We start from the raw sequence: 14,126 nt of genomic DNA on the forward strand, positions 1-14,126 counted from the left end.
ACTCTCTCTCTCTCTCTCTCTCTCTCTCTCTCTCTCTCTGGTTAGTTCACTGGCTTTGACTCACTCTGGTTAGTGCATTGGCTTTGACTCTCTCTGGTTAGTGCACTGGCTTTCTCTCTCTCTCTCTCTCTCTCTCTGGATAGTGCACTGGTTTTGACCCTCTCTCTCTCTCTCTCTCTCTCTCTCTCTCTCTCTGGTTAGTGCACTGGCTTTGACTCTATCTCTCTCTCTCTCTCTCTCTGGTTAGTGCACTGGCTTTGACTCACTCTGGTTAGTGCATTGGATTTGACTCTCTCTGGTTAGTGCACTGGCTTTGTCTCTCTCTCTCTGGTTAGTGCACTGGTTTTGACTCTTTGGTTAGTGCACTGGCTTTGACTCTATCTCTCTCTCTCTCTCTGGTTAATGTACTGGCTTTGACTCTCTCTCTCTCTCTCTCTCTCTCTCTCTCTCTCTCTCTCTCTCTCTCTCTCTCTCTCTCTCTCTCTCTCTCTCTCTCTGGTTAGTGCACTGGCATTGACTCTCTTTCGCTCTCTTTAATGCACTGGCTTTGACTCTCTTTTTCTCTCTCTGGTTAGTGCACTAGCTTTGTCTCTTTCTCGCTCTGGTTAGTGCACTGGCTTTGACTCTCTGTTTAGTGCACTGGCTTTGACTCTCTCTCTGGTTAGTGCACTGGCCTTGACTCTCTCTCTCTCTCTCTGGTTAGAGCACTGGCTTTGACTCTCTGGTTAGTGCACTGGCTTTGACTCTCTCTCTCTCTCTCTCTGGTTAGTGCACTGGCTTTGACTCTCTCATGTTAGTGCAGTGGCTTTGACTCTTTCGTGTTAGTGCACTGGCTTTGACTCTGATTAGTGCACTGGCTTTGACTCTCTGTTTAGTGACCTGGCTTTGACTCTCTGTTTAGTGCACTGGTTTTGACTCTCTCTGGCTAGTGCACTGGCTTTGACTCTCTTTGGTTCGTGCACTGGCTTTGACTCTCTTGTTAGTACGCTCACTTTGACTCTCTGGTTAGTGCACTTGCTTTGACTCTCTTGATTATTGCATTGGTTTTGACGCTCTCTGGTTAGTGCGCTGGTTTTGACTCTCTGGATAGTGCACTGGTTTTGACCCTCTCTCTGGTTCGTGCACTAGCTTTGACTCTCTCTCTGGTTAGTGAACTGGCTTTGACTTTCTCTCTGGTTAGTGCACAGGCTTTGACTCTCTCTGGTTAGTGCACTGGCTTTGACTGTCTCTCTCTCTCTGGTTAGTGCACTGGCTTTGACTCACTCTGGTTAGTGCATTGGCTTTGACTCTCTCTGGTTAGTGCACTGGCTTTGTCTCTCTGGTTAGTGCACTGGCTTTGACTCACTCTGGTTAGTGCATTGGCTTTGACTCTCTCTGGTTAGTGCACTGGCTTTGTCTCTCTGGTTAGTGCTCTGGCTTTGACTCTCTCTCTCTCTCTCTCTCTTGTTAGTGCACTGGATTTGACTCACTCAGGTTAGTGCATTGGATTTGACTCTCTCTGGTTAGTGCACTGGCTTTGTCTCACTCTCTGGTTAGTGCACTGGCTTTGACTCTCTCTCTCTCTCTGGTTAGTGCACTGGCTTTGACTCTCTCTCTCTCTCTCTCTGGTTAGTGCACTGGCTTTGACTCACTCTGGTTAGTGCATTGGCTTTGACTCTCTCTGGTTAGTGCACTGGCTTTGTCTCTCTCTCTGGTTAGTGCACTGGTTTTGACTCTCTCTGGTTAGAGCACTGGCTTTGACTCTCTCTCTCTCTCTTGGCAGTGCACTGGCTTTGATTCTCTGGTTATTGCACTGGTTTTGACTCTTTGGTTAGTGCACTGGCTTTGACTCTATCTCTCTCTCTCTCGGGTTAATGTACTGGCTTTGACTCTCTGGTTAGTGCACTGGCTTTGACTCTCTCTCTTGTTAGTGCTTTGGCTTTGACTCTCTCTATGGTTAGTGCACTGGCTTTGACTTTCTCTCTGGTTAGTGCACTGGCTTTGTCTTCCTCTCTGGTTAGTGCTCTGGCTTTGACTCTCTCTCTCTCTCTCGCTCTCTCTCTCTCTCTCTCTCTCTCTCTGGCTTTGACTCTATCTGGTTAGTGCACTTGCTTTGACTCTCTTGATTATTGCATTGGTTTTGACTCTCTCTGGTTAGTGCGCTGGTTTTGACTCTCTGGATAGTGCACTGGTTTTGACCCTCTCTCTGGTTCGTGCACTAGCTTTGACTCTCTCTCTCTGGTTAGTGAACTGGCTTTGACTTTCTCTCTGGTTAGTGCACAGGCTTTGACTCTCTCTGGTTAGTGCACTGGCTTTGACTGTCTCTCTCTCTCTGGTTAGTGCACTGGCTTTGACTCACTCTGGTTAGTGCATTGGCTTTGACTCTCTCTGGTTAGTGCACTGGCTTTGTCTCTCTGGTTAGTGCACTGGCTTTGACTCTCTCTCTCTCTCTCTCTCTCTCTGGTTAGAGCACTGGCTTTGACTCACTCTGGTTAGTGCATTGGCTTTTACTCTCTCTGGTTAGTGCACTGGCTTTGTATCTCTGGTTAGTGCACTGGTTTTGCCTCTCTCTGATTAGTGCACTGGCTTTGTCTCTCTGGTTAGTGCACTGGCTTTGACTCTCTATCTCTCTCTCTCTCTCTCTCTCTCTCTCTCTCTGGTTAGTGCACTGGCTTTGACTCTTTGGTTAGTGCACTGGCTTTGACTCTCTCTCTCTCTCTCTCTCTCTCTCTCTCTCTCTCTCTCTCTCTCTCTCTCTGGTTATTGCACTGGCTTTGACTCTCTCATGTTAGTGCACTGGCTGTGACTCTTTTGTGTTAGTGCACTGGCTTTGACTCTGATTACTGCACTGGCTTTCACTCTCTGTTTAGTGCCCTGGCTTTGACTCTCCGTTTAGTGCACTGGTTTTGACTCTCTCCGGTTAGTGCACTGGCTTTGACTCTCTTTGGTTCGTGCACTGGCTTTGACTCTCTGGTTAGTACGCTCGCTTTGACTCTCTGGTTAGTGCGCTGGCTTTGACTCCATCACTCTCTCTCTCTCTCTCTCTGGTTAATGTACTGGCTTTGACTCTCTGGTTAGTGCACTGGCTTTGACACTCTCTCGCTCTCTTTGATTGGTGCACTGGCTTTGACTCTCTTTGGTTAGTGCACGGGCTTTGTCTCTCTCTCTCTCTGGTTAGAGGACTTGTTTTTCCCTCTGGTTAGTGCACTGGCTTTGACTCTCTCTCTCTCTGGTTAGTGCACTGGCTTTGACTCTCTCTGGTTACTGCACTGGCTTTGACTATCTCTGGTTAGTTCACTGGCTTTGTCTCTCTCTCTCTGGTTAGTGCACTGGTTTTGACTCTTTGGTTAGTGCACTGGCTTTGACTCTATCTCTCTCTCTCTCTCTGGTTAGTGCACTGACATTGACTCTCTTTCGCTCTCTTTAATGCACTGGCTTTGACTCTCTTTTTCTCTCTCTGGTTAGTGCACTAGCTTTGTCTCTTTCTCGCTCTGGTTAGTGCACTGGCTTTGACTCTCTGGTTAGTGCACTGGCTTTGACTCTCTCTCTGGTTAGTGCTTTGGCTTTGACTCTCTCTCTCTCTGGTTAGTGCACTGGCTTTGACCCTCTGGTTAGTGCACTGGCTTTGACTCTCTCTCTCTCTCTCTCTCTGGTTAGTGCACTGGCTTTGACTCTCTCATGTTAGTGCAATGGCTTTGACTCTTTCGTGTTAGTGCACTGGCTTTGACTCTGATTAGTGCACTGGCTTTGACTCTCTGTTTAGTGCCCTGGCTTTGACTCTCTGTTTAGTGCACTGGTTTTGACTCTCTCTGGCTAGTGCACTGGCTTTGACTCTCTTTGGTTCGTGCACTGGCTTTGACTCTCTGGTTAGTGCACTGGCTTTGACGCTCTCTCTGGTTAGTGCATTGGCTTTGACTCTGGTTAGTGCACTCGCTTTGACTCTCTCACTGGTTAGTGCACTAGCTTTGACTCTCTGGTTAGTGCACTGGCGTGGACTCTCTCCCTGGTTAGTGCACTGGCTTTGGCTCTCTCTCTCTCTCTCTCTCTCTCTCTCTCTCTCTCTCTCTCTCTCTCTCTCTCTCTCTCTCTCTCTCTCTCTCTCTCTCTCTCTCTCTCTCTCTCCCTGCTTAGTGCACTGGCTTTGACTCTCTTTCTCTCTCTCTCTTGCTCTCTCTCTTTCTCTCTGGTTATTGCAATTGCTTTGACTCTCTTGATTATTGCATTGGTTTTGACTCTCTCCGGTTAGTGCGCTGGTTTTGACTCTCTGGATAGTGCACTGGTTTTGACCCTCTCTCTGGTTCGTGCACTAGCTTTGACTCTCTCTCTGGTTAGTGAACTGGCTTTGAGTTTCTCTCTGGTTAGTGCACAGGCTTTGACGCTCTCTGGTTAGTGCACTGGCTTTGACTGTCTCTCTCTCTCTGGTTAGTGCACTGGCTTTGACTCTCTCTCTCTCTCTCTCTCTCTCTCTCTCTCTCTCTCTGGTTAGTTCACTGGCTTTGACTCACTCTGGTTAGTGCATTGGCTTTGACTCTCTCTGGTTAGTGCACTGGCTTTCTCTCTCTCTCTCTCTCTCTCTCTGGATAGTGCACTGGTTTTGACCCTCTCTCTCTCTCTCTCTCTCTCTCTCTCTCTGGTTAGTGCACTGGCTTTGACTCTATCTCTCTCTCTCTCTCACTCTGGTTAGTGCATTGGATTTGACTCTCTCTGGTTAGTGCACTGGCTTTGTCTCTCTCTCTCTGGTTAGTGCACTGGTTTTGACTCTTTGGTTAGTGCACTGGCTTTGACTCTATCTCTCTCTCTCTCTCTGGTTAATGTACTGGCTTTGACTCTCTCTCTCTCTCTCTCTCTCTCTCTCTCTCTCTCTCTCTCTCTCTCTCTCTCTCTCTGGTTAGTGCACTGGCAAAGACTCTCTTTCGCTCTCTTTAATGCACTGGCTTTGACTCTCTTTTTCTCTCTCTGGTTAGTGCACTAGCTTTGTCTCTTTCTCGCTCTGGTTAGTGCACTGGCTTTGACTCTCTGTTTAGTGCACTGGCTTTGACTCTCTCTCTGGTTAGTGCACTGGCCTTGACTCTCTCTCTCTCTCTCTGGTTAGAGCACTGGCTTTGACTCTCTGGTTAGTGCACTGGCTTTGACTCTCTCTCTCTCTCTCTGGTTAGTGCACTGGCTTTGACTCTCTCATGTTAGTGCAGTGGCTTTGACTCTTTCGTGTTAGTGCACTGGCTTTGACTCTGATTAGTGCACTGGCTTTGACTCTCTGTTTAGTGACCTGGCTTTGACTCTCTGTTTAGTGCACTGGTTTTGACTCTCTCTGGCTAGTGCACTGGCTTTGACTCTCTTTGGTTCGTGCACTGGCTTTGACTCTCTTGTTAGTACGCTCACTTTGACTCTCTGGTTAGTGCACTTGCTTTGACTCTCTTGATTATTGCATTGGTTTTGACGCTCTCTGGTTAGTGCGCTGGTTTTGACTCTCTGGATAGTGCACTGGTTTTGACCCTCTCTCTGGTTCGTGCACTAGCTTTGACTCTCTCTCTGGTTAGTGAACTGGCTTTGACTTTCTCTCTGGTTAGTGCACAGGCTTTGACTCTCTCTGGTTAGTGCACTGGCTTTGACTGTCTCTCTCTCTCTGGTTAGTGCACTGGCTTTGACTCACTCTGGTTAGTGCATTGGCTTTGACTCTCTCTGGTTAGTGCACTGGCTTTGTCTCTCTGGTTAGTGCACTGGCTTTGACTCACTCTGTTTAGTGCATTGGCTTTGACTCTCTCTGGTTAGTGCACTGGCTTTGTCTCTCTGGTTAGTGCTCTGGCTTTGACTCTCTCTCTCTCTCTCTCTCTTGTTAGTGCACTGGATTTGACTCACTCAGGTTAGTGCATTGGATTTGACTCTCTCTGGTTAGTGCACTGGCTTTGTCTCACTCTCTGGTTAGTGCACTGGCTTTGACTCTCTCTCTCTCTCTGGTTAGTGCACTGGCTTTGACTCTCTCTGGTTACTGCACTGGCTTTGACTCTCTCTGGTTAGTTCACTGGCTTTGTCTCTCTCTCTCTCTGGTTAGTGCACTGGTTTTGACTCTTTGGTTAGTGCACTGGCTTTGACTCTATCTCTCACTCTCTCTGGTTAATGTACTGGCTTTGACTCTCTCTCTCTCTCTCTCTCTCTCTCTCTCTCTCTCTCTCTCTCTGGTTAGTGCACTGGCATTGACTCTCTTTCGCTCTCTTTAATGCACTGGCTTTGACTCTCTTTTTCTCTCTCTGGTTAGTGCATTAGCTTTGTCTCTTTCTCGCTCTGGTTAGTGCACTGGCTTTGACTCTCTGGTTAGTGCACTGGCTTTGACTCTCTCTCTGGTTAGTGCTTTGGCTTTGAGTCTCTCTCTCTCTGGTTAGTGCACTGGCTTTGACCCTCTGGTTAGTGCACTGGCTTTGACTCTCTCTCTCTCTCTCTCTCTGGTTAGTGCACTGGCTTTGACTCTCTCATGTTAGTGCAATGGCTTTGACTCTTTCGTGTTAGTGCACTGGCTTTGACTCTGATTAGTGCACTGGCTTTGACTCTCTGTTTAGTGCCCTGGCTTTGACTCTCTGTTTAGTGCACTGGTTTTGACTCTCTCTGGCTAGTGCACTGGCTTTGACTCTCTTTGGTTCGTGCACTGGCTTTGACTCTCTGGTTAGTACGCTCACTTTGACTCTCTGGTTAGTGCACTGGCTTTGACGCTCTCTCTGCTTAGTGCATTGGCTTTGACTCTGGTTAGTGCACTCGCTTTGACTCTCTCACTGGTTAGTGCACTAGCTTTGACTCTCTGGTTAGTGCACTGGCGTGGACTCTCTCCCTGGTTAGTGCACTGGCTTTGGCTCTCTCTCTCTCTCTCTCTCTCTCTCTCTCTCTCTCTCTCTCTCTCTCTCTCTCTCTCTCTCTCTCCCTGCTTAGTGCACTGGCTTTGACTCTCTCTCTCTCTCTCTCTTGCTCTCTCTCTTTCTCTCTGGTTAGTGCACTGGCTTTGACTCTATCTGGTTAGTGCACTTGCTTTGACTCTCTTGATTATTGCATTGGTTTTGACTCTCTCCGGTTAGTGCGCTGGTTTTGACTCTCTGGATAGTGCACTGGTTTTGACCCTCTCTCTGGTTCGTGCACTAGCTTTGACTCTCTCTCTGGTTAGTGAACTGGCTTTGAGTTTCTCTCTGGTTAGTGCACAGGCTTTGACGCTCTCTGGTTAGTGCACTGGCTTTGACTGTCTCTCTCTCTCTGGTTAGTGCACTGGCTTTGACTCTCTCTCTCTCTCTCTCTCTCTCTCTCTCTCTGGTTAGTTCACTGGCTTTGACTCACTCTGGCTAGTGCATTGGCTTTGACTCTCTCTGGTTAGTGCACTGGCTTTCTCTCTCTCTCTCTCTCTCTCTCTCTCTCTTTCTCTCTGGCTTTGACTCTATCTGGTTAGTGCACTTGCTTTGACTCTCTTGATTATTGCATTGGTTTTGACTCTCTCTGGTTAGTGCGCTGGTTTTGACTCTCTGGATAGTGCACTGGTTTTGACCCTCTCTCTGGTTCGTGCACTAGCTTTGACTCTCTCTCTGGTTAGTGAACTGGCTTTGACTTTCTCTCTGGTTAGTGCACAGGCTTTGACTCTCTCTGGTTAGTGCACTGGCTTTGACTGTCTCTCTCTCTCTGGTTAGTGCACTGGCTTTGACTCTCTCTCTCTCTCTCCCTCTCTCTCTCTCTCTCTCTCTGGTTAGTGCAGTGGCTTTGACTTTCTCTCTGGTTAGTGCACTGGCTTTGACTTTCTCTCTGGTTAGTGCAGTGGCTTTGACTCTCTCTCTCTCTCTCTCTCTCTCTTTCTCTCTGGTTAGTGCACTGGCTTTGACTCTATCTGGTTAGTGCACTTGCTTTGACTCTCTTGATTATTGCATTGGTTTTGACTCTCTCTGGTTAGTGCGCTGGTTTTGACTCTCTGGATAGTGCACTGGTTTTGACCCTCTCTCTGGTTCGTGCACTAGCTTTGACTCTCTCTCTGGTTAGTGAACTGGCTTTGACTTTCTCTCTGGTTAGTGCACAGGCTTTGACTCTCTCTGGTTAGTGCACTGGCTTTGACTGTCTCTCTCTCTCTGGTTAGTGCACTGGCTTTGACTCTCTCTCTCTCTCTCCCTCTCTCTCTCTCTCTCTCTGGTTAGTGCAGTGGCTTTGACTTTCTCTCTGGTTAGTGCACTGGCTTTGACTTTCTCTCTGGTTAGTGCAGTGGCTTTGACTCTCTCTCTCTCTCTCTCTCTCTCTCTTTCTCTCTGGTTAGTGCACTGGCTTTGACTCTATCTGGTTAGTGCACTTGCTTTGACTCTCTTGATTATTGCATTGGTTTTGACTCTCTCCGGTTAGTGCGCTGGTTTTGACTCTCTGGATAGTGCACTGGTTTTGACCCTCTCTCTCTCTCTCTCTCTCTCTCTGGTTAGTGCACTGGCTTTGACTCACTCTGGTTAGTGCATTGGCTTTGACTCACTCTGGTTAGTGCACTGGCTTTGTCTCTCTCTCTCTCTGGTTAGTGCACTGGTTTTGACTCTTTGGCTAGTGCACTGGCTTTGACTCTATCTCTCTCTCTCTCTGGTTAATGTACTGGCTTTGACTCTCTCTCTCTCTCTCTCTCTCTCTCTCTCTCTCTCTCTCTCTCTCTCTCTCTCTCTCTCTCTCTCTGGTTAGTGCACTGGCATTGACTCTCTTTCGCTCTCTTTAATGCACTGGCTTTGACTCTCTTTTTCTCTCTCTGGTTAGTGCACTAACTTTGTCTCTTTCTCGCTCTGGTTAGTGCACTGGCTTTGACTCTCTGTTTAGTGCACTGGCTTTGACTCTCTCTCTGGTTAGTGCACTGGCTTTGACTCTCTCTCTCTCTGGTTAGAGCACTGGCTTTGACTCTCTGGTTAGTGCACTGGCTTTGACTCTCTCTCTCTCTCTCTCTGGTTAGTGCACTGGCTTTGACTCTCTCTGGTTACTGCACTGGCTTTGACTCTCTCTGGTTAGTTCACTGGCTTTGTCTCTCTCTCTCTGGTTTTGACTCTTTGGTTAGTGCACTGGCTTTGACTCTATCTCTCTCTCTCTCTGGTTAATGTACTGGCTTTGACTCTCTCTCTCTCTCTCTCTCTCTCTCTCTCTCTCTCTCTCTCTCTCTCTCTCTCTCTCTGGTTAGTGCACTGGCATTGACTCTCTTTCGCTCTCTTTAATGCACTGGCTTTGACTCTCTTTTTCTCTCTCTGGTTAGTGCATTAGCTTTGTCTCTTTCTCGCTCTGGTTAGTGCACTGGCTTTGACTCTCTGGTTAGTGCACTGGCTTTGACTCTCTCTCTGGTTAGTGCTTTGGCTTTGAGTCTCTCTCTCTCTGGTTAGTGCACTGGCTTTGACCCTCTGGTTAGTGCACTGGCTTTGACTCTCTCTCTCTCTCTCTCTGGTTAGTGCACTGGCTTTGACTCTCTCATGTTAGTGCAATGGCTTTGACTCTTTCGTGTTAGTGCACTGGCTTTGACTCTGATTAGTGCACTGGCTTTGACTCTCTGTTTAGTGCCCTGGCTTTGACTCTCTGTTTAGTGCACTGGTTTTGACTCTCTCTGGCTAGTGCACTGGCTTTGACTCTCTTTGGTTCGTGCACTGGCTTTGACTCTCTTTGGTTCGTGCACTGGCTTTGACTCTCTGGTTAGTACGCTCACTTTGACTCTCTGGTTAGTGCACTGGCTTTGACGCTCTCTCTGCTTAGTGCATTGGCTTTGACTCTGGTTAGTGCACTCGCTTTGACTCTCTCACTGGTTAGTGCACTAGCTTTGACTCTCTGGTTAGTGCACTGGCGTGGACTCTCTCCCTGGTTAGTGCACTGGCTTTGGCTCTCTCTCTCTCTCTCTCTCTCTCTCTCTCTCTCTCTCTCTCTCTCTCTCTCTCTCTCTCTCCCTGCTTAGTGCACTGGCTTTGACTCTCTCTCTCTCTCTCTCTTGCTCTCTCTCTTTCTCTCTGGTTAGTGCACTGGCTTTGACTCTATCTGGTTAGTGCACTTGCTTTGACTCTCTTGATTATTGCATTGGTTTTGACTCTCTCCGGTTAGTGCGCTGGTTTTGACTCTCTGGATAGTGCACTGGTTTTGACCCTCTCTCTGGTTCGTGCACTAGCTTTGACTCTCTCTCTGGTTAGTGAACTGGCTTTGAGTTTCTCTCTGGTTAGTGCACAGGCTTTGACGCTCTCTGGTTAGTGCACTGGCTTTGACTGTCTCTCTCTCTCTGGTTAGTGCACTGGCTTTGACTCTCTCTCTCTCTCTCTCTCTCTCTCTCTCTGGTTAGTTCACTGGCTTTGACTCACTCTGGTTAGTGCATTGGCTTTGACTCTCTCTGGTTAGTGCAGTGGCTTTGTCTCTCTCTCTCTCTCTCTCTCTCTCTTTCTCTCTGGCTTTGACTCTATCTGGTTAGTGCACTTGCTTTGACTCTCTTGATTATTGCATTGGTTTTGACTCTCTCTGGTTAGTGCGCTGGTTTTGACTCTCTGGATAGTGCACTGGTTTTGACCCTCTCTCTGGTTCGTGCACTAGCTTTGACTCTCTCTCTGGTTAGTGAACTGGCTTTGACTTTCTCTCTGGTTAGTGCACAGGCTTTGACTCTCTCTGGTTAGTGCACTGGCTTTGACTGTCTCTCTCTCTCTGGTTAGTGCACTGGCTTTGACTCTCTCTCTCTCTCTCTCCCTCTCTCTCTCTCTCTCTCTGGTTAGTGCAGTGGCTTTGACTTTCTCTCTGGTTAGTGCACTGGCTTTGACTTTCTCTCTGGTTAGTGCAGTGGCTTTGACTCTCTCTCTCTCTCTCTCTCTCTCTTTCTCTCTGGTTAGTGCACTGGCTTTGACTCTATCTGGTTAGTGCACTTGCTTTGACTCTCTTGATTATTGCATTGGTTTTGACTCTCTCCGGTTAGTGCGCTGGTTTTGACTCTCTGGATAGTGCACTGGTTTTGACCCTCTCTCTCTCTCTCTCTCTCTCTCTGGTTAGTGCACTGGCTTTGACTCACTCTGGTTAGTGCATTGGCTTTGACTCACTCTGGTTAGTGCACTGGCTTTGTCTCTCTCTCTCTCTGGTTAGTGCACTGGTTTTGACTCTTTGGTTAGTGCACTGGCTTTGACTCTATCTCTCTCTCTCTCTGGTTAATGTACTGGCTTTGACTCTCTCTCTCTCTCTCTCTCTCTCTCTCTCTCTCTCTCTCTCTCTCTCTCTCTCTCTCTCTCTCTCTCTCTCTCTCTCTCTCTGGTTAGTGCACTGGCATTGACTCTCTTTCGCTCTCTTTAATGCACTGGCTTTGACTCTCTTTTTCTCTCTCTGGTTAGTGCACTAGCTTTGTCTCTTTCTCGCTCTGGTTAGTGCACTGGCTTTGACTCTCTGTTTAGTGCACTGGCTTTGACTCTCTCTCTGGTTAGTGCACTGGCTTTGACTCTCTCTCTCTCTGGTTAGAGCACTGGCTTTGACTCTCTGGTTAGTGCACTGGCTTTGACTCTCTCTCTCTCTCTCTCTGGTTAGTGCACTGGCTTTGACTCTCTCATGTTAGTGCAGTGGCTTTGACTCTTTCATGTTAGTGCGCTGCCTTTGACTCTGATTAGTGCACTGGCTTTGACTCTCTGTTTAGTGCCCTGGCTTTGACTCTCTGTTTAGTGCACTGGTTTTGACTCTCTATGGCTAGTGCACTGGCTTTGACTCTCTTTGGTTCGTGCACTGGCTTTGACTCTCTTGTTAGTACGCTCACTTTGACTCTCTGGTTAGTGCACTTGCTTTGACTCTCTTGATTATTGCATTGGTTTTGACTCTCTCTGGTTAGTGCGCTGGTTTTGACTCTCTGGATAGTGCACTGGTTTTGACCCTCTCTCTGGTTCGTGCACTAGCTTTGACTCTCTCTCTGGTTAGTGAACTGGCTTTGACTTTCTCTCTGGTTAGTGCACAGGCTTTGACTCTCTCTGGTTAGTGCACTGGCTTTGACTGTCTCTCTCTCTCTGGTTAGTGCACTGGCTTTGAATCACTCTGGTTAGTGCATTGGCTTTGACTCTCTCTGGTTAGTGCACTGGCTTTGTCTCTCTGGTTAGTGCACTGGCTTTGACTCACTCTGTTTAGTGCATTGGCTTTGACTCTCTCTGGTTAGTGCACTGGCTTTGTCTCTCTGGTTAGTGCTCTGGCTTTGACTCTCTCTCTCTCTGTCTCTCTCTCTCTCTCTCTTGTTAGTGCACTGGATTTGACTCACTCAGGTTAGTGCATTGGAATTGACTCTCTCTGGTTAGTGCTCTGGCTTTGTCTCACTCTCTGGTTAGTGCACTGGTTTTGGCTGTCTCTGGTTAGTGCACTGGCTTTGTCTCTCTGGTTAGTGCACTGGCTTTGACTCTCTATCTCTCTCTCTCTCTCTCTCTGGTTAGTTCACTGGCTTTGACTCACTCTGGTTAGTGCATTGGCTTTGACTCTCTCTGGTTAGTGCACTGGCTTTGTGTCTCTCTCTCTCTCTCTCTCTCTCTCTCTCTCTCTCTCTCTCTCTCTTTCTCTCTGGCTTTGACTCAATCTGGTTATTACACTTGCTTTGACTCTCTTGATTATTGCATTGGTTTTGACTCTCTCTGGTTAGTGCGCTGGTTTTGACTCTCTGGATAGTGCACTGGTTTTGACCCTCTCTCTGGTTCGTGCACTAGCTTTGACTCTCTCTCTGGTTAGTGAACTGGCTTTGACTTTCTCTCTGGTTAGTGCACAGGCTTTGACTCTCTCTGGTTAGTGCACTGGCTTTGACTGTCTCTCTCTCTCTGGTTAGTGCACTGGCTTTGAATCACTCTGGTTAGTGCATTGGCTTTGACTCTCTCTGGTTAGTGCACTGGCTTTGTCTCTCTGGTTAGTGCACTGGCTTTGACTCACTCTGTTTAGTGCATTGGCTTTGACTCTCTCTGGTTAGTGCACTGGCTTTGTCTCTCTGGTTAGTGCTCTGGCTTTGACTATCTCTCTCCTCTCTCTCTCTTGTTAGTGCACTGGATTTGACTCACTCAGGTTAGTGCATTGGATTTGACTCTCTCTGGTTAGTGCACTGGCTTTGTCTCACTCTCTGGTTAGTGCACTGGTTTTGGCTCTCTCTGGTTAGTGCACTGGCTTTGTCTCTCTGGTTAGTGCACTGGCTTTGACTCTCTATCTCTCTCTCTCTCTCTCTCTCTCTGGTTAGTTCACTGGCTTTGACTCACTCTGGTTAGTACATTGGCTTTGACTCTCTCTGGTTAGTGCACTGGCTTTGTCTCTCTCTCACTCTCTCTCTCTCTCTCTCTCTTTCTCTCTGGCTTTGACTCAATCTGGTTAGTGCACTTGCTTTGACTCTCTTGATTATTGCATTGGTTTTGACTCTCTCTGGTTAGAGCGCTGGTTTTGACTCTCTGGATAGTGCACTGGTTTTGACCCTCTCTCTGGTTCGTGCACTAGCTTTGACTCTCTCTCTGGTTAGTGAACTGGCTTTGACTTTCTCTCTGGTTAGTGCACAGGCTTTGACTCTCTCTGGTTAGTGCACTGGCTTTGACTGTCTCTCTCTCTCTGGTTAGAGTACTGGCTTTGACTCTCTCTCTCTCTCTCCCTCTCTCTCTCTCTCTCTCTCTCTCTGGTTAGTGCAGTGGCTTTGACTTTCTCTCTGGTTAGTGCACTGGCTTTGACTTTCTCTCTGGTTAGTGCAGTGGCTTTGACTCTCTCTCTCTCTCTCTCTCTCTTTCTCTCTGGTTAGTGCACTGGCTTTGACTCTATCTGGTTAGTGCACTTGCTTTGACTCTCTTGATTATTGCATTGGTTTTGACTCTCTCCGGTTAGTGCGCTGGTTTTGACTCTCTGGATAGTGCACTGGTTTTGACCCTCTCTCTCTCTCTCTCTCTCTCTCTCTCTCTGGTTAGTGCACTGGCTTTGACTCTATCTCTCTCTCTCTCTCTCTCTCTCTCTCTGGTTAGTGCACTGGCTTTGACTCACTCTGGTTAGTGCATTGGCTTTGACTCTCTCTGGTTAGTGCATTGGCTTTGTCTCTCTCTCTCTCTGGTTAGTGCACTGGTTTTGACTCTCTGGTTAGTGCACTGGCATTGACTCTCTTTCTCTCTCTTTAATGCACTGGCTTTGACTCTCTCTTTCTCTCTCTGGTTAGTGCACTAGCTTTGTCTCTTTCTCGCTCTGGTTAGTGCACT

The sequence above is a fragment of the Carcharodon carcharias genome, chromosome 12 (genome assembly GCF_017639515.1).
Source record: "Carcharodon carcharias isolate sCarCar2 chromosome 12, sCarCar2.pri, whole genome shotgun sequence".
In the NCBI taxonomy this organism is placed as follows: domain Eukaryota; kingdom Metazoa; phylum Chordata; class Chondrichthyes; order Lamniformes; family Lamnidae; genus Carcharodon; species Carcharodon carcharias.